Source organism: Dermacentor albipictus, chromosome 1 (genome assembly GCF_038994185.2).
Source record: "Dermacentor albipictus isolate Rhodes 1998 colony chromosome 1, USDA_Dalb.pri_finalv2, whole genome shotgun sequence".
In the NCBI taxonomy this organism is placed as follows: Eukaryota; Metazoa; Arthropoda; class Arachnida; order Ixodida; family Ixodidae; genus Dermacentor; species Dermacentor albipictus.
Window position 1 is genome coordinate 355469335 of NC_091821.1, and position 24953 is coordinate 355494287.

The 24953-nt window shown below is 50.4% G+C and overlaps 1 protein-coding gene across 2 annotated transcripts in view; it reads right to left on the reverse strand.

Annotated features, from left to right (window-relative positions):
- The window catches only part of LOC135902324 (leucine-rich repeat neuronal protein 3-like), a 277011-nt gene that overhangs the window by 205170 nt on the left and 46888 nt on the right, over nt 1–24953 (reverse strand). The window contains exon 2 of one of the 2 annotated variants that reach the window (XM_065432312.2): nt 6444–6494. The exons of the other annotated variant lie outside the window; for it this stretch is intronic. The gene's annotated coding sequence lies outside the window, so the exon portion shown is untranslated. The remainder of the gene's footprint in view (nt 1–6443; nt 6495–24953) is intronic. 2 annotated transcript variants of the gene reach the window in all.

Here is a 24953-nt window from a genome sequence, read left to right on the forward strand (position 1 = left end):
GGAATTCTGCTGAATGAGAGGGGATTTTCTTCGCCTAAAGAAAAGCTAACACTAGTAACCCCAAAATTTAGGCGGGACCCTCAAACGCAGAATTCAAATTAGCCTGCTCAAACCATCCGCATTGCTATGCAACTTTCCCTTCTTATATCTAACGGAGAAGTTGTACTCTTGGAGAGTGAGGCTCCATCGGAGCAAGCGGCCATTTTTGTGTGACATTTGATTGAGCCACGTCAGAGGACAGTGGTCGGTCTCGAAGATGAACTTCGCTCCGTACAAGTAACACGACAACTTCTGGGCGGCCCAAACCAAACAAGCGCATTCCTTCTCTGAAGCGCTGTAGGCTTCCTCTCTTACATTTAGTTTACGGCTGGCGTAGAGGATAGGATGCTCCTCGTTATCGTCGCCGACCTGACTAAGTACCACGCCCATACCTCTGTCGCTTGCGTCGCATTGAACTATGAATTCCTTTGTGTAGTCTGGCGCGCGAAGCACAGGGCGAGAAACCAATAGCGTTTTGAAAATTTGGAAAGCGTTCTCTTTGTCCTTATCCCAGTGTACGTTACTCGGTGCTCCCTTTCGGAGGGCGTCTGTTAATGGACTTGCCAATTGCGAGTAATTCGGAATGTACCGTTGATAGTACCCCACAAGTCCCAAAAATGAACGAAGGTCCGTTTTCGGGCGCGGCTGAGAAAATTCTTCAATCGTAGCTATTTTCAGCTCAGCCGGCCGTCTCATGTCCTGACCGACAACATGGCCCAGATAAGTAACCTGCGAACAACCAAACCTACACTTTTCTGCTTTCATCGTTAAGTCGACTTTAAACGTACGAAGCCTCGCATCCTTGTCGTAATAGACTTTGGCGTTGTTTTGAGCTATTGCCATGTTCTTTCCGACAAGTTCTTGGGTTGCGCTTAGCCGTTCCAGTAAATTTAGCACGTATTCAAGCACGGTTGGACTCTCCCCTCTTTCCTCCCACATCTCTCTTAACATTCTCAGTGGAGACCGGAGTGTCCTCCCATACACTAGTTCTGCTGGTGAGAACCCTGTCGCCTCATGTGGAACCGTTCGCAAAGCAAACAAAGTTGCCGGCAGACAGTTTTCCCAGTCCTCCTTGTGCTCGTAACAGAGCGCACGCAAAACTCGCTTAAGCACCGAATGCCACCTCTCTACACTGTTTGACTGAGGGTGATAGACAGAACTGTGTATTAACTTTACCCCGCACTTTTGCAAGAATGTGGAAGTCAGTGCGCTCGTGAATACTGACCCTTGATCTGCCTGAATTTCGGCTGGAAACCCAACTCGTGCAAACACTGTCAAAAGCGCGCCTACTACTTCGGTGGAGCTGAGCTCTTTCAAAGGGATTGCTTCTGGAAACTTGGTAGCCGGACACAGCATGCTAAACAAGTACCTGTAGCCTGATTTTGTTTTTGGAAGAGGCCCTACCGTGTCTATTACCAGTCGTCTGAAAGGCTCTGTTATTAAGGGCACTACCTTCAGTGGAGCTCTCCAAGTCTCTCCTGGCTTACCAGAACGCTGGCAGGCGTCGCATGATCTTACAAAGTTTTCTACATCTTTGAAACAGCCAGGCCAGTAGTATTCCATAAGCAATCTTTCCTTTGATTTGTTTATGCCTAGGTGGCCGGACCACCCATTTCCATGACAAAGACTCAAAAGGTCCTCCCGATACTTAGTAGGTATGACTAACTGATCTAAAATCCTACCCTTTCGATCTCTGTAATGCCGATACAACAATCCTCCTCTCTCATGTATTGTTACGTTGTGCCTAGCAATGCCTTCTTTAGCGGTGTCATGTAATTTTGCTAAGCTCTCATCATTCTTTTGCTCAGCTGCCAGTGACTCTCTATCCACGCGTAAGAGTTGATCAAAGTTCTTTGAGGCCGGTGATAATAACGACCCTGTGTCGCTTGTGAGCGCGTCTGCTTGCTCTTCCTGCAGGCTAGAACTCTGACACTCTAGTGCTACGCTCTCATTGAGCTGGTCAACTGGCAGGCTCTCCTCAACTGTTCTTTTGTCCCTCGGGCCTAGCTCGGATTCGGGTATTGAAGCTATCCCCTTTTCTGCTTCAGCTGGAGGAGCTTGAGCATTTTCAGCCGAAAGCGCCGCGATCTTACGAGCTTGGCCTCGGGTCAATGCCTGTACTATGCCCTCTCCCAGTTTGAGCCCTCTGTCACGCAGTAACTGATTCGAGCGATTCGAAAAGATGTAGGGATACTGCAGTGACAAAAATTTGGAAACTGCAGCCTCAGTCTCTAGTTCCCCGAATGGTCCACTGATTTTGACTTTGGCTATGGGCAGACACACGCTGTGTTCTTCTACAACCTGTTTTATCCATGCTACTTCTCCGGTGAAGTCATCTACCATCACGTAAGACGGATGGACAATGTCCAGCGTGGCAGCTCTGCATCGCGGGCCATTCGAACAGCTCGTATTCGATATTAGATGCCTACTCCATACATCACAGGAGAAAGGACACCATGTGACGTTTCAGTGGCTGCCAAGTCACTGCGGCGTCACTGGAAATGAAGACGCCGATAATGCCGCTCGGGCAGCTCTTGAGGACGCACAAGAAGAGGCCATACCGCTTTCACGATCCGACGCAGCTAGCAGACTTCGAGTGCTTGCACATGAGATCACGCTATCTCTATGGTGCACACCAAACAGCCAGACCACCCAGAGCAACCGTCAATACCACCTGCCCTCTTTGATGCATCTCTATATGCCAACTGGACTGCGTCGAAGAGAGGCGACCCTGCTTTATCGCTTATGGCTGGGGGTGGCTTTCACCAAATCTTACTCCTTCCGCATTGGAATGGCCGACAACGATCTCTGTAATGCCTGCCTTTGCGAGGAGACGCTGGAACATGTTCTGTGCGACTGTCCTGACTATAACGTTCAGCGACAGTCCCTGGCATCTGTTCTAGCGCGCCTTGACAGTAGACCATTGTCGCTCGACACGATTTTCACATGCCGCCGACAGAAGATATCGCAGGTGAAGGCGACAAAGGCACTACTTCGGTTTTTGAAAGAGACGGGATTGGACAAGCGGCTGTGAGAGTGACGTCGCGTACCATGCCAGAATGATGGACTCCAACGGACCATGTGTGTGTGCTGTGATATGTGCTCTCTCTCCCTCTCCCCCTTCCCCATCTTTAATCTCCCCCATCCCTCTCCCATGTGTAGGGTAGCAAACCGGTTAAGCCATACTGGTTAACCTCCCTACCTTTCCTTCTCCACTTTTTCCTTCCTTCCTTCCTTCCTTCCAGCGTGGCGGCACTGTCCCTTAGCACTCGGCATGGTTTTCCATTAACTTGCAGGTCGTGGAGATATGGACTTAAAAGTTCCATATTCTCATCTTTTTCCTCCACGTAGGAAAAAACTACGCTAGACTTCTCGCAGTTTACAGCTATATGTCCCAGTTTGTGGCATTTGTAACAGCGAATTGGTCTAACAGATTCGAATTTTCTTTTCTGTTCTTTTTGTGCGGTTTCTCCGTTAAGTTTCTCCTCGCTCTTTTCTGCGGGCTTTTCCGCCATGTCTACAGGCTCGGATCGTCTAGTTTGCGCACCCTTTTTGAACGGAAATGGTTTCCGCGGTCCATTTCGACCGTCCCAGTTTCCCTCCTCGGCGTTCAACTTTCTGCGGGTTGCGTACTCTTCGGCTAATTCAGCCGCCCTTTCCACAGTGTTTACATTACCTCTGTCTTGCACCCACAGTTTCACAGCTTGGGGGATGGTTTTGTAAAACTGCTCTAGACACATGCATTCAATGATCATGTCTCTGCTGTCGTACGCTTCCGCGCTTTTAAGCCACTCGACTAGGTTGGCCTTTAAGCTATATGCAAACTCCGGATAGCCCTCGCTATCTTTCTTGCCTGTGCTCCTAAACCTTTGCCGAAAAGCTTCGGCTGAAAGGCGGTATTTCTTCAGGAGACTAGCCTTAACTTTTGCATAATCATATGCATCCTGCACACTCAATCTGGCGATTACTTCCGCCGCCTCACACGGCAACATAGACAGCAACCGCTGTGGCCATGTACTCGGGCCGAAGTTCATCTTCTCGCAAGTCCTTTCAAAATTGCTTAGGAACAAGCCTATGTCGGTCCCGACCTCAAATGGCTTTAATAGCCTGTCCATGCGGTACGATTCTGCCTCACTTGATCGACCCAGAGCTCCTTCACTTCCTTGAGACAACTCCAAACGTCTGTTTTCAAGTTCAAGTTGCATTTTTCTTATCTCGCGATCTTTATCGCGTTCCTCTCTCTCTCGGTTTTCTCTGTCCCGTTCTTCTCTTTCTTTTTCTCGTTTCTCTCTCCTTTTGAGAAGTTCCAATCCCATTTCAATATCTTGCTCACTGGCCTGATTGGAAATTAGCTCCAATAATTCTGATTTGAGCATTTCCTTGCGTACATCTAGGCCCAGTTCCTCACCAACAATCAACAACTCGTCTCTCAGCAGTGTCCTTAACTCCATGACTGCTGCTTTACTGCCTTGATTCTGTTCTCTAAATCTAGCTAGTAAAACACAACCTAGCTAACACACAACAATCTAGCTTCCCTACTGTTCTAAACAGAACAACCACAAAATGAAGCCTAGAGAGTCAAAGCAAAAACCAAGCACTCACCGCAGATACAGCACCATGTCGCAAAGTCCATCTCACCGCTGTCAGCCAGTTGTCAGGATTGGGGGCTCAATCCCATCGTCCGTGGTCCTTTGCCAAGATTGGAGTACGGCATGAATTCGAAGGTAGCTGGCCCATGCCGTCGTCCAACTTATTTACGCTGAGATCGTTGATGAAGTGAAGAACTGTTTCTCATCGAGAACGAGGAAAAGGGTTTATTTACAGAAACTAAATCAGTCTAACATGACTGCTTGAGAAAAAGAGTATTAGTCCAACAGGACTGCATGAGAGAAGTGACTCAGTCTAACATGACTGCTCAAGAGAAGTGTCCTCAGCATTCGCACCACCACAGTTTTTATACACTCGATGCGCCGGTCCTACGACGCGGCGACTGTTCGTTTACTCATCACCAACTCGCCGCTGCTCTGCAGACCAGTTTACGTACACAAAGGCAACCGCGCTCTGTACACAGAGGCAACCGCGCGGGGTGCCGTTCCGGGAAACTATCGGCGCCGATCGAGGGTCGCTCGTTGTTCCGTGCTAGGCCGAAGCGTGAGACGCTCCAAAATACGTCGTCCCCACGGCAGCTTGTCCATGCGTGTCAAATCAGCTCTGCGTTGGGGAACTCCGGAATCATTGTTCACACACCGAACTAGTTCCGTCACAATGTCGAAGGGGCTGGAGTAAGGCGGCGGATTCCAGCGCAAAGGCCGCTTCTTTGAACGCCTCCCAGCTGCAGCGACGGAGAGGGAGAGGTGCGCGTCGTGTCGCCCTGTCGTAACTGTGTGGCAATCTTCTTTCACAGCTCGCCATTCTTGACAATACACACACGCACAGAAAGCGAGAGAGAGAGAGAAAATGAAAAAAAAAGTAGCAGGAGAAGCGAGAGAATCAAAGGGTCTGCATGCTTCGCTTCCTTACCTTTCTTATCGTTCACCCTACTTACAAGCTGCCTTCCGCCAGCAACATTGTGGGACGTGTTGAATCACAAAATACGAATACATAAAACGGAAGGAAATCCACACACGCACAGTTACTCTCTCGTTCGACGCAGCATGTACAATTGGGTCTGCAATGCGCTCGCTCCGGACAAAGGACACCGCTAAGTGCGTTTCGTCCGCCAACAGTGTCTTCCTTCGTCAATTATTGGAACATTGATTCTGCGCGCGCGGCTCCCAGACGGGCACATCGATCCGACGCGCACACACGGATGGACTCGACAAGACCGCATCGCGCGCGAGACAATTACTTGTTCTGAGGAAACAACGTTAATTCTTCCTCTCGACGCGCTCATGCACTTCCGCGTATCGCAAAGAAAAGATAAGCAACAATCAGTCTCTGTTTAAATAGTTCGCGCGAAGTCTAATAAGTTCTATGAACGTGGCATACACGAAAAAAAGAAAAACGAATCACCGATCTCCAAACGCGACTCGGCACGCGTCTAGAAACAAAGTGAAAAGTCACAAAACGGGTCTGTCATTGAAGTGGAGCACTCACGACCGTCGCCAATGATCGCTGAGAAAGAAAACTCTGAGGATACAGTGCTCGTCGTAACTAAGTCGCTCGCAAATTTATTCAGGATTCGCTCTTGTCTCATTCGACGTGCATTCTTTTGCAATGACCGCGCGACGACTGAGTCGCTATTACGTCGCGCAGTCATTGCACAAGAATGACTAATTGAGACGCATTTATTTAAACAGTGTTGTCCTCCGCCACGGGAATATTTATAGGAAAATTAGGCTCAGCGTTCAAGAGCTCAAATGAAGAAAAAGGGAGAAAAGAAAAGAAAGAAAGTAAAGTCATACCACAGCTTTTTCGAAGAGGTTGCGGCTGGAGCAGCAGCAGAGACCGCTTACCTGCAATGACAAAAAGGACACATTCAACAAAAGGCGTAGAGATAGCAGGCACCAAAGGGATAACAGTAAGGTAGAGATGACAGACTAAAGGCGAGCGGAATCCACACAAAGGTGCTACTAGAAATGGCGCTCGAGCAACGCGCGCACCCTTTCTTAAGTATTCTATTAAATACTTTTCAATTTTTTCACAGCACAAACAGCACACACCGAAGTAAAGACGAAAACAGACAACCCCATCGCTGCCATTGTACCATCCGCGCTGTGGAAAGGACAAGTACAAACCAGCAACAAATCCGTCTAGACGCATTAGAAGAAGCTCGCGGGTTTCCTTTCTTCGCTTTCGCTACTCGGAGTATCTGTGAGCGCGCCGAAATGTATATCGCGAAAGAGGGAGGGGCGGTAACGTATTTCGTGTTTGGAAACGCGCGCGTGGTCACAGCGCTTACGTTTAGTACTTAGAATATTGAACACAAGCACAGCGAACTCTCAAAGACAGCAAGACACGCAAGCCTGCAATGCGCGAGCCGACCTCGACAGCAGGGCGAGTGGAGGGCCGCAGGCTCGAAGGCTCACATTGTCCGCATAAGCTCGCGCGCAACTCCATCCATCATCTCGTCGCGGACGTCAGCCAGGTCGCACTGACACGCCGTCATTTGTCGATGGAAGGGGAACCGCGAAGCATTGTAGTGAGGCTAGGCGCTCAGCATCTTGGAGAGAGGAGGCAGAAGGAGACCTGCGCATGCGTGCAGACGCGGATCAGCGTGTAGACGATGAGTTAGCGCTGCACCCTCGTTACTGCGTGGCGGTTTATACCGGGATGCAGAATCAACTCACCCGCAGACACACGCCTGACCGAATCACAAAGGAGAGAAAGGAAGACAGAAAGGGGGGGGGGGCATTGCTCAAGTGACGACAACGGTTTTGGCACAGAGCATCCAGCGATACAGAGTGGAAAGAGATGACGTTCGAGACCCGGCTGATGTCGGTGACACATTTACGTTTATTTTCGCCCTGCTGCCATATCGCCGAGTGTAAGACTTTTCGAACGCGTGGCGGGGGAGAATCTCCGAACGAGCAAAGTCACCGAAGCGGAAACACAATCGGCGAAGCCACCGAGAAGAGAGCTCGCGCGCGCTAATTTTCTGGATTCGGGTTCGGCTAAGCGAGCGGAGCTCGCGAGCTGGATTCCTCCAGCAGCCGCTCTGAGTCGCGAGTTCGCTGCCACGGCAACGCACACACCCTCGCAACGACAACAACAACAACAGCAGCAGCAACAATAACAAATTCCCCCCGTGGCGTTAGTTCGTTTGTGCGTTCGTCCGCGACGTACGGGACAAGCCCCACCTCGAGCACGCTCTGCCGGAGAAAGAGACTCGAGTATACAGCTCGAGAGACAAACCTTGACCTCCTCTCCACATAGTCGCGAAGATGGAGTGGCGAAGGAAGGACACGGGCACGCCGAGGCAGAATTCGTGCGCCTACGTGCCGCACTCCGGTTTTTCTAGTTGCGTGCAGGCGAAGGAGCAGAAAAGCGCGCCGGAGTTTGCGCAGTTGCGAGAGCGCGCAACGACGTTCGGATCTCACCGAATATAGTGGCGCAACCTCGAACTTTTCTCCTCGCTCAGCACTGAAATAAGCTGTCCTGCCCCCAGGAAAGAACAGCCTAGGTTGTGTTTAAGTCTCTTCCAGTCCATTCGATTTAGTTTGTTAGCGGGACGCCGGAGGCTCTAAATGAGCCCGACACAAAGCCGGAGATTCTGGTAACCTTCTTGTCCAAAAGTGTGAATTAAAAAAGAAAGGGGGGGGGGGATAAAAATAGCCTATTCTTTGAGCAGTGTGGATGTAGGGAAGGGCTGCCATAGAAGAGCGCGGAAGCAGTTTCGTAACCGCAAACAAGGCAATGCCGCGATTGCGACGGCAACATTCCGAAGACAAAGGAACGGCAGACCGCTGCCGCGCATGCGACTCGGCCGCGTTTCAAGTTGAACACATTGCGCAGGCGATACGTAAATATTACTCGGCCCAGAACGGAAAAATGCCCTCTCAATACAAAGACACCACGAAGAGCGCGAAAGAGCACTTGCTCGCTCGCGCCCAGAGTCCCCGAAAGCCGGGCTTTGTTCGGAGTGCCCGAGCTTCCCAAAACGATCGACCGGACTTATTGGCTGCAAGGCGGAGCCAGATCGAGAGGCCCAAGTTTTGCGGCGTTTCTCAGGCACAGCGAAGAGCTTCGCACAGCTGCGCTGCGCAGAACCTGAGTCGCTGCAGATCAAGCGCAGGCACTCGGGTGCCCCGCACACCGAACAAAGCCCGCTCTCACGCAGCCACGGGAAGGAGAAGCGAGTTGGGGGGGGCAGGCAGCGGAGGGAGGGGTGGAAAGCGCGACGCCCCGATGCTTTCTCATCAAAACCCAATTCCTGGGGCCGAGTCCCGCTGAGCGCGGCCGCAAGTCCCCGCTAGACGGACATGCTCGCTGGCAGGTAAATAGGTGCGGCGGCGGCGGCGGCGGGCTCGTTCAACGCCACGCGAAGGTATACACGTAGACACGCACAACAAACACGAGAGAGCCCCGGAGAAGTGGCGCACGCAAGCGAAAACGCGCCGCCGAAACAGGCCGAGGGCGACGAGAGCAGGCCGGCTGAACAGCGACGGCCACTCCAAACGCGAATGTGATGAGCTTTCGCGCGAGCGACGCAGCGATATTGAGATAGGGTCGGTTCCCCTGCCCCGTTTTTATACTGCCCCGGACGCGCCCTCCGCTTGCGTGTGTGTGTGTGTAAGCAGCGTAAGTGCGTGCTTGCTAGTGTTGCGTTGCGTTGCGTAGGCTGCGCCCAGTTCGCACTGTCGACCCACCGTGCGTGCAGTGGCAGCACCAGGTGTACACAGGTGCCGCAGGCGAACTCGTGGAACGCCGGAGGTGGGAATCTGCGGAGTGGGGGGGCGGCGGGTGTTGAAGAGGGCGACCGTTTGGAGGACGCTGCTCGGTGTCTACCAGCTGATGTGTGCTAGGAATAAAACGACTCGTACGAGAACATATTTTTGCGCGTCACTCGTGTTCGAGAGGAAAGCACGCCACGAGTGTGCGGCAAGAGCTGGGAAGGAGCCCAACAGAAAGCCACCGCTTAGTAGGCACCAGCTTGGACGTTTACCGAATAGTTTACTTCGTCTCGCGGGTTGATAACAAAAAAAAGAAAAGAGAGAGGAGGAAAGAAAGTCAGAATATTGCGCTGCATTCCGCAAGCTTGTTAGAATAAACCACTACAGCCTATAACAAGGAAGCCCAATTGCTGAAGCTCATCATCATGTGCCTCTGTGACTCATATGGCAAAAGATCAGTCTGAATTGTTGAACGAATTTTTCTTCAACTCTGAGGCTTTTTCTTTCGAGGAACCCGTATGGGTTTCCTTTGCAGCAAGTGCTACGAACGGGTCGATGTCTGATTTGCCCTTTATTGCAGTAATTTATTTTATAGATGCTGCATAGGCGGAAGGTTTTCATTTCTTCCGGTAGGGGGGGAGGGGAGGCGCTGGGGCCCGACCGGCTCAGACCAACGAGTTCAGTTTCACAGCCTGAGTCCTCTCACACCGCCAAGAATCTGGCGTCTCTCGGTGGAGTAATCTTCCTTTGGGTAATTGTCATGTACTTGGCTATCACTAATACTGCTTCGCCTTTCCGGAGAAACTGCAGCCCCCCTCACTCTCTATCTATCTCTCTCTTCCTTTTTTTTTCTTTCTGTCAGTATGAGCATAAGAGCTGCTGCGCATGACTGCTGTTGATTCTGGTTTCGATTGAATTCGGCTTGGCCTCATTTCGGTTACTGAGTCAATTATACAGGGTGTTCCAAATATCATGCACTAAGACTTAAAGAAAGAGCAGTAGCCTTACTCCAGCCGCCACCAATATTTTTGTTACTGAGATTTATTTCCGTAATTGCAATTAATTATCTAGCTCTAGAAGTACTGTCCTAATTATCAAAGTGTCAGTGAGAGATTTGCAGGCACCTCCAAATGAGAACTAACTGCGGTGTTTTCAGCGACGTACTAATTGCGTACAATTTTTTCCGACCGGCAAGGAAACCGCACGATATATGAAAAATACCACGTGACTGCGCTCCCACCCACATCATAAAGCAGCGCCCTCAAATAACCTGACTGAAAGCAACTCCATTGCCTGTCACAATTTCGAAAAGAGTGCGCATCACCTTGATAATGGTATGGAAGGAGCATCAACAGCAAGTTCCGCATTTCGCAGCTATTCCTTCCTCTCATTTCTACGGCACACTTATTATCCATCTCTCAAGGCCGACTGTTTGTGTGTGTGTGTGTGGGGGGGGGGGGGGGGCGGAGGTAAGTTTCGGCATCACCGGGAGGAGGGGGATTCGGGCCTCGGAGCCCCCCTCCCACAGCCCCCCCCCCTCCCTGTGAGATGATGTCTTCGGGATAGAACTTCCGTTGCCAATTACGGGGGCTTGTCTGTGCCTTTGCATTTCTTCTTTCTTTTCTTCTACATAATTGGTTTCGCACCAACTAGACCAGCTCTCGGTCTTGGTGGGGTATATTAGCGCGTACGCGCTCAACACCACCGTCACCTGAGTCACGCTTTTCTGCGAACTGGGCCGCGCCACTCATATAACCCCTACCCAGCGCCCTCATTTCTCTTTGTCGTCTAATGTCGATAACGAACCTTAACACGAGAAGACATTCGGCAGAATAGAGAGCCCGGAACGAAAGAAAGATAAATAAAAAGGGGGGGGGGGGGGGGGGAGCGATGAGGACTGCCGGGCATCCGGGCTGCAGCCGCCCGTCTGGAACCCCTCCGGCCAGGCGTAACGACTTGTGTCGGCCGCAGGGGGCGCACGCGGTTGCACGAGGTGCGCATATACGCGCCTGCAGCCCGGCCGGCTCGCTCGCTCGGCGCGGGTCCGGCAGCTGCCCGAAATCGGCCGGCCTCGCGCGATGCGCATCCATCACGGCCCAGACGGCGGCAGCCGCGCATATCATCGCGTGTGTGGGCCGCGCGCGCGGTAGCGGCGGCGTTCGGCTGCATTAGCTGGCCGACCCGCTTCACCTCGGACTGGCCGGTTCCGCGAGCGTCGTGAAGAGTGTGTATCCGATGTTCCTGCATCCTGCATCGACGACCGTCTCCAACAGTTAAGCGATTCAAAGATTCGAGAGGAAGCCGAAGAAAACGAGTGTACTGTGAAAATTTTTTTTCTCGCGAGATCTGCCGTGTATAAATTACCAAAGACAACGAGAGATTTCAGACAACGAAAAAAGAAACAACAAGGAAATGCTGGAGAATACCTGCACCTGTCGCGGACATCGGAAACTTTTTTGAAGGACTAATTGATTACTTGCGCAGCTGAGATAAAGAAATTATTGTTTCAATCGTCATGCTAAGGCTGCGAATGACTGTTGGAAGGTTGTAGCTGATGGTGAGCTCACTATCAAACAAGTACCTGCACAGGACCAACGAGTGCGCGAAAACCGCCAATGTTGTACGCTTCCTTCAATCGCAACACTCGTGCATACTATATGCGCCAATTAGTCGAGAAAACGGACACACTTGGTCTCTTCGAAAATTAAGATATATTTACTAATCGGTTGCATAAAGTTGTGTTACGAGAAGAGCGACCTAGATGGAATCATCGATTCTTTGATCACTCTTTTAGTCATTTATGCTTTCTTTGCTAAATTTCCGACATCTTGCGTTAGCAGACAAAGGGCCCTATAACATAAAGCTATCCAACCTGTTCTTTTAATTTCCAATGTCCTGCCGCCGTCAAATTTACGTAACCGGCGACGCATGCGTCGCGCGGTACGTGACCCGTAGCGTTGTTTGAACAGCCCAATCAAACGCTTTCCTCGTTTATAAGAGTATACATTTATTTGCTTTGAAAACGTATAAAATTGCCTACTTTGTCAGGTTTTTCTTATCTAATCGGCTGACAAGAGGCGAGATCGACGCACGTGGGAATGGAGATGGTTTCGCTGAGGCCGACCTAGCGCAGTGGAAGCAACCGGACGAGGAGGAGGGCGGTGCCGGCGTCTGCAATTGGTCCGCTTCCCCTTGCTTAGCTTGCGGTGGCTGGTAGAAAATCGCGGCAGCGAACAACGGAAGGCTGAAAATACCGCTAAAACATGTCCTCAACGAAGAGGAGTTGACACAGTGATATCGTATACGTGCCAAAAGCGCAGCCAACGTTATACTGCGACGAAAAAATATATAGAATGCCCGCAGATACATTCTCCCTGACTGCGCCAAGTAGCCAGTGTCAGAGCAATCGGCTGGCCGCTATCTTCTATTCCTTTCGGAACATGACAGTCTCCGGCTATTCCGCAAAATAATCAGTTTTGCTCGGCATATTAGCACGCCTTTATAGCGTATACAGGTCGCTTTGATGTGGCACCTTCTCACGTTTTTGAAAGCGCCGCGTGACAGAAAGGCGAAGTGGGTGCCGCCCGTAAACATTTGACCAATAGCGGAGGGCTAATGACATACATTCCATGGAATAGGAAAGAATTACTTTTTATTTTGTTCGGTCAAATCTTGAATAATCAGTGTGTACGCGTCATTTCAGATTTCGAGGTTTTCGTGGAGTCGCGTGACAGAGAGGCCAAGTGGGGGAGGCCCGAAATACATTTTGCCAGTCGGGGAGGGTTGATTGCATAATATGAATAGAAACAGTGGGGAATAGATTTACGTTGTAGCGCCCAAGAACGCCAAAAAACGTTGTTTTATGCAGCCTAGAACATGTTAATCTTATTTATTTTAATTCTCGCAACCGCGGGGGCTACCGCCCTTAACTAATATACGTGAGTTTAGCGAAAATCCACAAGGTGTAGCCAGATTCATAAAACATAAAGTTGACATTAGTTTTCTCGGGAACATATATGCTTCATAATTTTGTGAAAATTCATCCTGATCCAGTGATCAAATCCCGGACCACGTGTTTGAAGCATGATGATGCACGTGAGGTGGATGCGAAACCTCTCATATTGCGATATCTCGAGTGCAACACGCTCCATTCCAAGCTTTTGCTCCTCAATTCGTACACATTTCGCAAGAACGACTGCTTACGAATGTACACCTCAGGAATATGAACAGTAATTCTCATGTATACGCCACGGTCGATACAATTTGCGGGTCAGTCGTTGCTTGTCCGCACCGTCAATCTGAAGGATGCCATACAGCTCCCAGCAGCAAACAAGAAGGGTGCTCTTGGCGACGACACACCAAATCACGGAGAGACAAAATCTATCGTACACATACAGGCTCGTCTGGCGGACTTGCATATAGACATAGCGCCTCCCCCCCCCCCCCCCCCCCAACCTGTCAGGGGCAGACGAACCCCGCTGGCCACGACAGCGTTTACCTCCAGTCTGAAGCGACGTCGCCGTAATTAAGCCGCAACATCGTTTGCGCATCACACGATTAAGGCACCTCGCGTCTTCGCTTCGATCCTCAGATATTCACCGAGCAAGAGAAAAAAAAAGTACGCTTCCAACCACCACCGCGACACACACCCATCGGCAAAGCCGAAAGACAGTGCGACAGCCGAGGGGGTGGGGGTCCTCGATGTTTGCCTGCGCGGACCTTCAGACGTTTGTTTACCGTCCATCACGCAGAGAGCTCGATACGCACGCCGGGGCCTGAAGGGAGACCACACGTTGCGGAGTGCTTCCTCGCGACGGCGGACACGTCCGGAATACCTGAGCGCCCGCCTTCTCGGGGTCCTCGCGCTCGCTTGCTGGCTCGCCGAGTGGCTTTAATGGCCGATGGTCGCGGGCTTTGCACCGGTACGAGGCTGTTTGCCGACGCGAGATGCGAACGCTGTCGTCCGGCCGAATGGAGAGCGGGGGGGGGGGGGGGGAGGGGGGAGCTTCTCTCGCGACACGGCGAGGCATAAACCGCGCACGAGAGAGGACAGTGGCAGCGACCACGACCGGAATTCCATTAGACGAGCCTGATGCGCCGACACGAGCGTGGTCTGAAAGGCGAACAGGCCACGACGAAAAAAAGGAAACGAGCGGTAAAAGTGTTGGGAGCACCGTTGGGCGGAGCAGCGTACGGGCACCGGTTTTGTCGCCAGCGCGCAGACTGATGTGCGGCGATTCCGTTTAGCAAAATGTTCGACTTCGTAGACGACGCAGCGGTTAAAGTATGCAACTTTGCAGGGCGTCCTGCAACCCTTGCTGCTATAATTGTTGTCGTCGTTGTCGCTGTTGGCGATATTGATGAACTTCAATAGAGAGAAGAAAAGTAGTATCGCTATCACCACTCCATTAACCTCGACTTGAGAATTGAGGTTAATTTATATTCAAATAATTATTTCTGCAAGTAAGTGTATTCTGTTTCTCTCACTGTTCGAACAAACGCGCAAAATCATAGACGAGTGGCACATATGGCTACCGCAATTAAGTTACTCGATCGTCATAGCTTGATTCGTTTGTAACTAGAATCAAATATAGAAAGAAAGTGATGTTCACGAAATACTGAGCACGCAAATATTCCTAAGACGTCTCGCCTCGACGTTGGGAAAGAACGGGAGCAAATTTCTCGATACTGAACGAGCCGTAAAAGCACACGTATAATGGCGAGCGTAAGGAGGGGGAATTAAGAACATCCAAAGGAAGCGACAGAAAGGATAGGCGATAGCTGTCCCCCACCGCTCAGTTAAACGGGCTTTCAGTAAGTGCTGCTGCGTCTCGGGACTCTAACACAGCAGGAAATACCACACTTATCATCCGGCTTTGCTGGCGAGAGCTCCAGAGAGGCCTCCTGAAGCGGAAATATATATATCTACATATAAAGAAGGGGAAAAAAACGCTCCTCGAAGGCTACAGCGTTCAGACGACGCGAAAGGGAGACGCACGGAAGCCAAGAAGCCGGGCAGTTATCCAAACGCAGCAAGGACATGAAAAGGAAGAAAAGAGGAGGGATAAGAGAGACCGTTACCCCTGGACGAGGATAAAGGAAATGCGGCGCGCAGGGTAGCGAAAACGGTCTCGGGGAGGTAAAAGGAGAAGCCCGTGTGCGGGCAGTACGAGAGAGGATTAGCCGCCGCGAGTCATCCAAGCCGGCCGCCGGAGGGTCGAGCCCGCGGACGACGCTCGCGGCATCGAAACCTGCCTCAGGGGAGCTCTTCGGCGTCTGCACCATGGACGCGTGCCCGGCAGCTATACCTCGAGAAGCTTCTCTTCTTAGTTATTCTACGCGCGTGGTGTGATCCAGGCTCCTTTGACTTCCCCAACCTGCGTGCGATAAACGTCACCGCGTTTCGCGAGAGATTCTGTGCTGCAACCACCTGAATGTGAGAACCACATGAGGTGTGACCAGATTCTGTAACGCTATTCAAGAAGTCACTACGCACAGCTTTGTATCATTACTATGTACAACACGACTAATCTCTTGTACTGAATTTTGTGTCCTTCCTGTCCACTGCTTCCATCCTTTCTGATCACCAGTTAATGTGACAACTTCGCGCTTAGGATCGTTTTAGGGCGATACGAAAATAAAGCGCTATACACACGTGCTTAGGATACCACGCTATCCGCCGCATGCGACTTGTCGTGCCACGAACAGAACAGGAGTTGCCGAAAGTTGCCAACAGCTGCCAACAGCCTGCAGCAGCAGCTGGCCGCCCTGTTTTGGACACGTTGCCCAACAGATCTAATGAACGAATACGTAATTCTCGGTAGGCGGCTGAAGGTGCTGTAGCACTGCTTGGTCTGGTATAGAAAGCGGGGTACAATATCTCTCGGCACTCTGATCCGTACGTAGCCTGCGCGTAAGGATCCCTTACGCAGGCTCGCACTTAATTAAAAGTTGCTTGAAGTTTACTTTTGTTCCTGTTTCATAGCGGCTTACATTAAAGACGCCGATAGGTACCCATGCTGTACTGCTTAACGAGACTAAATATGCGATATATGCCGTCTACATAAGACGTTCACGATGATCAATACTGCTCTCTGATGCAGTTGTGCACGTACGCTCCTGCACGTTACGTAACACCCACCGGCTTTCCGCTCTCCTCGAGAGCACACGCGCTTTTTCTTGCGTGCTTTACAATAAAGGTCACACGTCTCCCAATCATTGGAGGCCTAAAGATCAGGCACAGCGTATAGGGTCGTGCCGAGGGAGAACTCTGAGAGCCGAAGGACCACTTATCCGCTCCTCCCAATCTAGAGCGCGGACATCAGTCGCGCGCCTACCGCGTGCATGAGTTTTCTTTGTTCTGTCTGAATTCCAATGAGTCTAAATTGTTCAAGGCTCAAACGTGCCATCAGGCTCAGACGGGAAAGCGGCCTGAACGGCATTCCGGAGCGGCAACCTCTTTTCTGAAGGAGCTTGCGGTTCAGCAAAACAAGCAGAGAACGCGCGCGCCCGCACGAGAAGTTCACGACCCCCCAACAACCTACCACTCCCAACACATGCACAGACATGGTGCGTGAAGCCCGCGCAAGCACACACACAAGCACACGCGCATACGCATACACACACACAAGCACTCGGCGGCCAAACCACTCTGCCACGGCAGCCTCAAACAAGGGCCCACCACTGGGCCCTGCGAAAACAAACTCTCTCTCTGTCTGCCTGCCTGCTTGCCTCGGCGGGGAGCGGTGGAACGGCGCTCCTGCCAATCTCCATGGGAAAAGAAAACACGCAGCGAGTCTTCTCAATGTGGTCTCGACATCCACATCTCCGCTCGCTTTTCCACCTATACAAACGATGCCGCTGAGAGTAAGCCTCGCGCATCGCGAGAATTCGCAAAGCACTAGAAAGTTCAGGGCACGCACGTGCGAAGATACTCGCGTTCTCTTGGCCCATCGTTGTTCCTACCTGTGTTTGATCTCCTTGTGTTTCTCTTCTATCTCTCTCCTAAACGGCCTTCTTTTATCTTCCACCCCTGTTTTATCTTCATTTTCTTATATTTTCATCCCCACATTTGTCTATTCCCGCACTTTAAGAGGACAGCTTCAAGCGGAGCAATTCCTAGCATGCCGCTGCAAGGCTACATCTGCCCTTATATCACACCACCTACTCGTTCTACGAGTGAAGCTATAAAGGGAGACCTGCAAACTCATTTTGCAGAAATAACTGCTTGTGTCATATATACTGAACTCTATCATGACAGCCATACGAGAATTCCTTGTGGAGAGGAAGTTTATTGATTCGATTTGTACGTACTTCTAACTCCACTTACATTGAGTGTTCGCTTTTCAGAACTACTTGCACAATCACATGTGCGTGCGCGCGAATAATACTGTTTTTACTGTACACCATGGGCATAAACTTCTGTAACGTGTAGCTCATACATATGAGTCACTTCTTCTGAACTGTGTGTCATGCTTACATTTACGTTTATTTTTTTATTGTAGACTCAGAAGGTTCATAGTACGTGTGTGCGCGTTATATGACGAGATAGGCAGTCACAATTTCTGAACTGCGTGTTGAGAGAGCCGGCTTTAAATGCAACCTACCTTCGCAGTTGTCAGAAGTTATTAAACGACAACCTAACTCCTACTTTGGAATACTTGTTTATAGTGTTCTCTAATAACCGCAAGCGTACGTCGCCAGAAAAGGTCTCGAGATGATAAATGTCACGAAAAAAGGAAAGTAGTTTCGCGCCGCCTATATAAGCATGTACCGGGAAATAAAGTGGCGCAGCTAACGTCTGCTTCTTCAAGCAATGCAATATACTGACGAAATTCCACGCACAACACAGTTGTGGCATAAAGTATTAAGTTTTTTGGTGATACCGTACATACATATATATATATATATATATATATATATATATATATATATATATATATATATATATATATATATATATATATATATATATATATATATATAGGTGCGGCGCTCGTTGCGTAACTGTCGTTGCGTTGCTTGCTTGGTCTTTCTTTTTTTCGTTTAATTTCCACGAAGGGCGAGTAATGGCCGGCTGGACGCAACTCCTAAACGGGAGCGAATCTGCAAGAATCAACAACAACAACAAAAGAAAAAGAGGGATTTCTGACCAGATGCCGTTTCGTAACGTTTTCCCGAGAACGGGATAAACGAAGCAGCTGCGGGTGCCGCATTGCGGAAACTTCGCTCACTTCGTCTTGTGGTGCAACCGACTCCCCTAAGCTAATTGGGAATATAAACCAACTTCTGAGCAAGCAGTGTCAGGTCGCTTCATACAAGATCTACTTTCCCCGCGCGCACCCAGACGCAGTATATACGATAAACTAGAAGGAAACGGTTAATCATCGCGCTGAGATGACGGCGCAAGCCGAGGAACCTATAACCTGCGCCGTTGGGCATGGATACCAAATTGCTTCGCGCAATTTCTCCGGCTAATTACGCCGTGCATTAAGTATCTTTGTCGATGTTTACTTGTACACACGGCTCGTCCCGGCAAACTATAGGAAGTCTTTTTCACACTTTGTAGCGCATAACCGATACGTGGACGACCGCACGTTCGCAGACGCCGAAGATATAGCGTCATCTGTGTCGGAACCGAGACATGGACACAGCTGACAGATCTATGACGACGAAGAAAAATGTGCACGCTTTGTTAATGGGAAGCATTCCTTGCCTCATTCTTAGCATTTTGCTCCCGAGACAGCTAAGTAGGTATAGGTAGATAGGTAAGTTCCTCTCTAACGCAGCTTTCATAAAAAGAAAATGATATATATATATATATATATATATATATATATATATATATATATATATATATATATATATATGCGGTTGCATAACACGTAGTTGCTGATGGCGTCAACATCAGCGCTTCTCTAGCTTACGCCCTCGTCCACTATACCAATGTAAATCTGAACAATCGTAACGTCGTAAGCTCCTGTGGAACGACAAGCATAGAAATCATGCCGAATAGAAATCATAGAACTCAGTCGTGCTCGTGGTGCTGTCATCAGACAGACACGTACGCTCCCGACCTCACGAACACAGCTACTCAATTTGTACAAACACGTCGGTGCACCTGGCAACGGCTTTTTTGGAGCCACAAATAATGCTGGGTAGCCCGGTATCTGCAAAATGTTTCGCTTCACGTCGATTCCCACAGTGCGTGGCATCTGAAAAAATTTTTATGCGGTGCATTTTCACAAACCTGGCGATCGCTTCTGCATTAAATTCGTAGTTTTCGTACTGGTGCTTCGTAGTGGCACTGTGGTATACTAGCGTGAATCAACTTTCAAATATTATTAATTAGTGACGTAAAATGAGCCGCTGAACAAAAGGGACCCATCGTAGTTGCGTAAATATACGAATTATAAAAGCGCAAGCAAAACAAAGCGAACAAATCCGCCAAAATGTATGTTTCGTTCATCAGTTTATCGACACGAGCAACGACAAGGAAGCAGAGGTGGAGCCAACTCATCCGCCAAATTTAACGACGAATGCAAGAATGAAAGAAAAACAAACAAATAAACACAAAAAATGAAGACAGGTACCGTTACGCCGCATGAATAAAACCAAGCGTCACCGTCAGAAAGAAACAAGGAACCTCAGAACAACACTGCAGGCGCCGACGTCAAGGACGCGCCAAACCGCAAGGCTAAACGTTATTCCCCAGCGAAGGGTGCATGGAGAACAAAAGGCTAAATGGACAAAGGAGAGACTGACCGTGTATCGTTTCCCCAAAACCTATAGCATTCGTTCGAGCGCTTCTTGAAATCCAACCGATGAAAAAAGAAAAAGAAAAAAACAGGTCGCGGATTCCTGTCTGTACCACAGAAATGCGCTCTCCTCTCCCTCTTGAACGCTTCTTTATATATCTAACTTGCTCGCCCCGGGCGAGACGGCGGACAGCGCGAGATTTCGCGCGCTGCCATAGAGCGGAAATTCAATTTTCTCTCCTCGAGGCGACGCCGGAAGCCGAGAAAAAAAAAAGAGGGGAAAAAAAAAAAGAACAAGTCCATCGCCAGTGCCGCGTTTCTTTCGTTCGTGCGGCGCCTCGTGTCAGTCCTATGGTGGTTCGTCGTTTTGTTCCCGTTTGGAGGCTCTTCCATTTCTTCATCCTAAGCAACCACGCGCGCACGTACGACCATACGACCGTGCGCTACCACTCGCGCAGAGTCACAGAACAAACGCCTAACAGTGCGCCTGGGTTCCGTGCGGCGGTCACTCGCTCCGCCTAAGACTCGCTCGCTGCCCAGACCCCTGCGGTGCCGTGTTATATACATAGCGAAGGATACCTCCTCGAAGTATGCAACGAGAGGGAAAAAGAAAGGCACAGACAGCTCGCTCGGTCTCCCGCGATACGAAAGACAGAGTCGCGTTATACTACACCGCGAAGGGCGGCCGGCCCATACGGACAAGAATCTCGTCCAATAATACGCGGGAATAGCGGGCGGCGGCCCGCCGCGGCTGGCTAGCTTTGGGGTTCGAAAGGGGCACGGAACGACAACGGGGAATGAAGAAAGAAAGAAAGAAAGAAAGAAAGAAAGAAAGAAAGAAAGAAAGAAAGAAAGAAAGAAAGAAAGAAAGAAAGAAAGAAAGAAAGAAAGAAAGAAAGAAAGAAAGAGGAATCCACGGGTCGCGAAAGGGAAGAAGTCACAAGATTTGTTTACACCACGGCGCTGTCCGACCTGCCCGCGCGGAACTGGCGGGCCTACAGCTGTCGGAAGAAGGGGGAAAAAGCCGACGCAAGAAACGAGTGAGCGCCGGAAGACGTCGCATCGTATATCGGGGATTGACAAAAAAAGTCAGAGGAAAGCCTGAAACCGCGACCCAAACTGCTAGCTGCAGTTCCAAAGAGCAAAGAATTTTGCGCATCCCGCCACGAGATGTAGAGAGAGAGAGAGAGAGAGAGAGAGAGAGAGAGCCACACCAGCGGAGTGAGATCTGAAGTACAGTAAACGAAAAACCGCCAAGAATTTAGGATAACGGCACCGTGCTCCGCCTTGTTTGTTTCTTTCGTTGCCGTTCCCTTCAGTTGACCTTTCTACAAGACGCGAACCACGCCACAACACGATGTCTTTCGACGCGCCGCCAAGCAGCGCGGGAATCGAGAACGCAACGACATATAAGCACGCTATAAGAACCAGGGAGATCGGGAGGGTGCAGCAGGCGCCTGATGGCGATTTTTCTCTCTGTCCATCATATTCTTCCTTTATTCATTTTTCTTGTCATTTTCTGCGGTGCGCCAAGTCATCGCTCTGAAGGCCACGTCAAAAGGGGTAGAAGCGTCTGTGGGCGTTCACCGATGGTGGTGGGGATAACCGTTTGCTCAGGATGACAAGCTCGGCGACGATTTATTACCGCGCTTTTCTGCCAGTCATGCTTATAGCGCACCCTCGCTGTCCTTCTCGACTTCCTCGGTTCCCCTTCTACTTATTTTTCTTCTTTTAGACAGCGAGCGAAACGTATAATGAAAGTTGATGCCTTGAAGGAAATGCTTTAAGCTGTAACGCATTGACTGATAAAGCGAGCTCCCGGAATCCTCCAGTAGCATCGACATACAGCCCCAAAATAAACTGAATAATGTCGCCACATACATTGAGAACGGCTGTGAGGGAACGAAAGAAAATTAAGAAGGTAACACGCTGGATATCGGTGTTGCGCAGTCGAGCTCATACCGTGCGTCCTAGTTAACATTAACCAAGCTGTTCAAAGTGGTGTGTGTGTATATATGTATATATATATATATATATATATATATATATATATATATATATATATATATATATATATATTAGAAAGCTCGGTGCCAGTTACAATTACAAAACCTACGGTGTTCGATCGTGTGAGCAGGCTGACGACCGAACACCGTAAGTCTTAGGACTTTATATCTTGCACCGTGTTTTTCAAAACCTTTTGTTGTCGTTGTTGTTGGACAGCTTGGCTAGCGTTAGCTGGGGCACCATATGTATGCATAGCGCAATGTGTGATCACAGTACGTGAAATTTCAAACGAGGCAGATGAAGAGGCTAGTCAGCCACTTTATGCACAGCTATAGTTAAATTGTACATAAAAAACCGCGATAGTGTTAGCGGTTGCCCAGAAATTAAGCTGGGGCAGTATTCGGAACGGAATCACTATTCGGAGGGTCATTTTTATTCTTTCCTTGCCACAATATCTGAAATGTTATAGTGACAGGCACGCCTTGCGATTCGTCGACAACGCAGACCACAGTAAACCGTCATGACGCGCAATTTCAAACGCGATGAAAGCATCGAGAGGAGGGCAAGTTCCATATGCTTAGTCGAGCGGGGCAGCTATATATAACACAGACCGAGGCTTTACTGTGCGCCACGATTTAGACGACGGAACCCCGTCGCGATATAAAGGCGGCCTGAGCAACACGACTCACTTGGTCGCGGAGGAGCTGTCTCTATAGCATGGCTGCGCTGGCGCAATAACACCAATAAGGAAGAGATGCCCGAAAGGTTCTTTGTTGGAGCAAGCGCAGGCATGCACACACACGCGTCAGCATGCAGTGGCGGGCGATCGCCCTTGTCGCCGAAAGACCCCGGGCAGCCTTCGGCGCCCCAAGGCAGGGGGCAGCGCCGACTGGGTCGGGACCGCAGTACGCTGCATGATTCAGTGGCCGTGCTCGCGCCACGGAGCTCAAGATGACAAGGCCATAAGGATCGACGGGACCTCCGAGACGTTGCGCAAGGCACGACTCTGACACGGCCCATGGTTCATACTGTTCCGTGCAATGGGAAGCGCATTTTAATATCTGCGAGTCCTGACATTTCGCCCTTACTGAAAATGAACGCGGCAGACCGCTCCACCGTATTTGTAACAATAAGCTGCAATAATAATGTATTACCTAATAATTTCTCAACGTATGGAGACGAGGAATATTCGGAACATGTCGTTTGGCCGTTTCGGGACGCTCGATGTAACCGGAGGTCACAGAGACTGCAGCGCAGTGACCAAAATTTAATTACGCCAAGCTGAGGAAGAAGGAAAGAGACAGAAAACGGAATTTGAGGAAAGACGCGAGCTTCAAGTGACGTGTTGTCTGTACTAGCTAGTCGAATGGCAAACCGTTCCTAATTACGCCAACTAGGGCATATATCGTGATCTCCTCAAATACATCCGGGACGAAGCCGTTACTTCTCTTCCAACGCGTCACAAAGCTGCCATCTCAGATGGTCGCTTCAAATGGGTGTCAAGCTTGCTATACTATAACCACGAAGGCGATTCCCACACGCGACACGACCGGAAATTATCCAGCGCAGACTGCCGGGTTAACGTATATGCAGAGCGCGAGGAGAGGCGACGCGTCACTTCAGCGGCCCCTCGTTTAACGCGACACGCGAGGGCCTCTTAGAGCATGATGAGAGTACATGCATACGCTTCGGGATCGCTAGAACTTCGTCAAAGCGCTTCCCGCTAAGTCAGCGCAAGGCCTGTCGCTATAGTCGTAAATTCCGCAGGCTTTCTCTACCTCTCGGGTGTTCTTCCACCTCTCGGGCAGCAACAACGCCGCGGACGCTTTCAATTACACGAACCATCCGATTGGCACTAACTACACAACGGTATATCGTCTCCGCGCAGTAGCCGGCCCTTATGAAATGCGCGAAGGACGATCGGCCCTACGACGGCTTGCTCCTCGCTGCACTCTATTAGGACGGCGCCACGGTCAGCGCTGGCTCGTCAGGCAGTCGTACAGTGGGCGGCGGAGGTGGTTCGGCGCGCGTGCCGGCGATTCCATTATGTGCGCGTATTGGAAACTCCCCATCGTCGTCGTCGTCCCAATTTCCCTGCGAATGCTCGCGGACACACATCCACCGAAGATCCGCTCACGCACACGCCTGGCTGCTGCGGATGCCTCGGTGGCGCATGGCACCGCGCGGGAGACGAAACGGCGACGATCGATCCCGCTTTGAGGAAGAAGGGCGGAACGCCAGCGAATAAAGGGAAGCGACCACAGGGAAAAAAAAGAGAAAAAGACGGTAAGCCACGGGGACAAGAAGAAGCCCTTGGTGCTGGCCACTGACGGGCCACCGCAGCAGCTCCCTCTTCGCTCGAGCCAGTGCGGCCACGCTGTTTCTATTCTGTACAGGACCGGCGCCTCGCGGACTTAGGGAAAACAAGTGGCGACAGCGGCCCCATACATTTCACTCTTGCCCTCCCACCCCAACACGCCATTCTCCCTTTCTCACCTCCGGCAATGCTGAACGAGGAAACGGGAAAAGAGGGCCTTCGGCGCGAGCACTGGTTGTGCGCGCATACCTTATTGCGCTTCCCTTTTGTCCCTAGCGGGTTTTCCCCGATTTGTTTATACCTCTTTTTACGCGTTAGTATTTGCTTTTGCTCGCTGCCTTCTCGGTCAGGAAGGCGACGCAAGTCTTCGTCGTCGTGGATAGTCCCAAGTTCCAACTGGCACGAAAGTGACGAGAAAATCGAATTTTATGTCCGCGTGTACGCTCGGACATCGTCTGGAGGGACAAGCCCGCGGCTCCTCTTTCTTGATCAGATTAGACC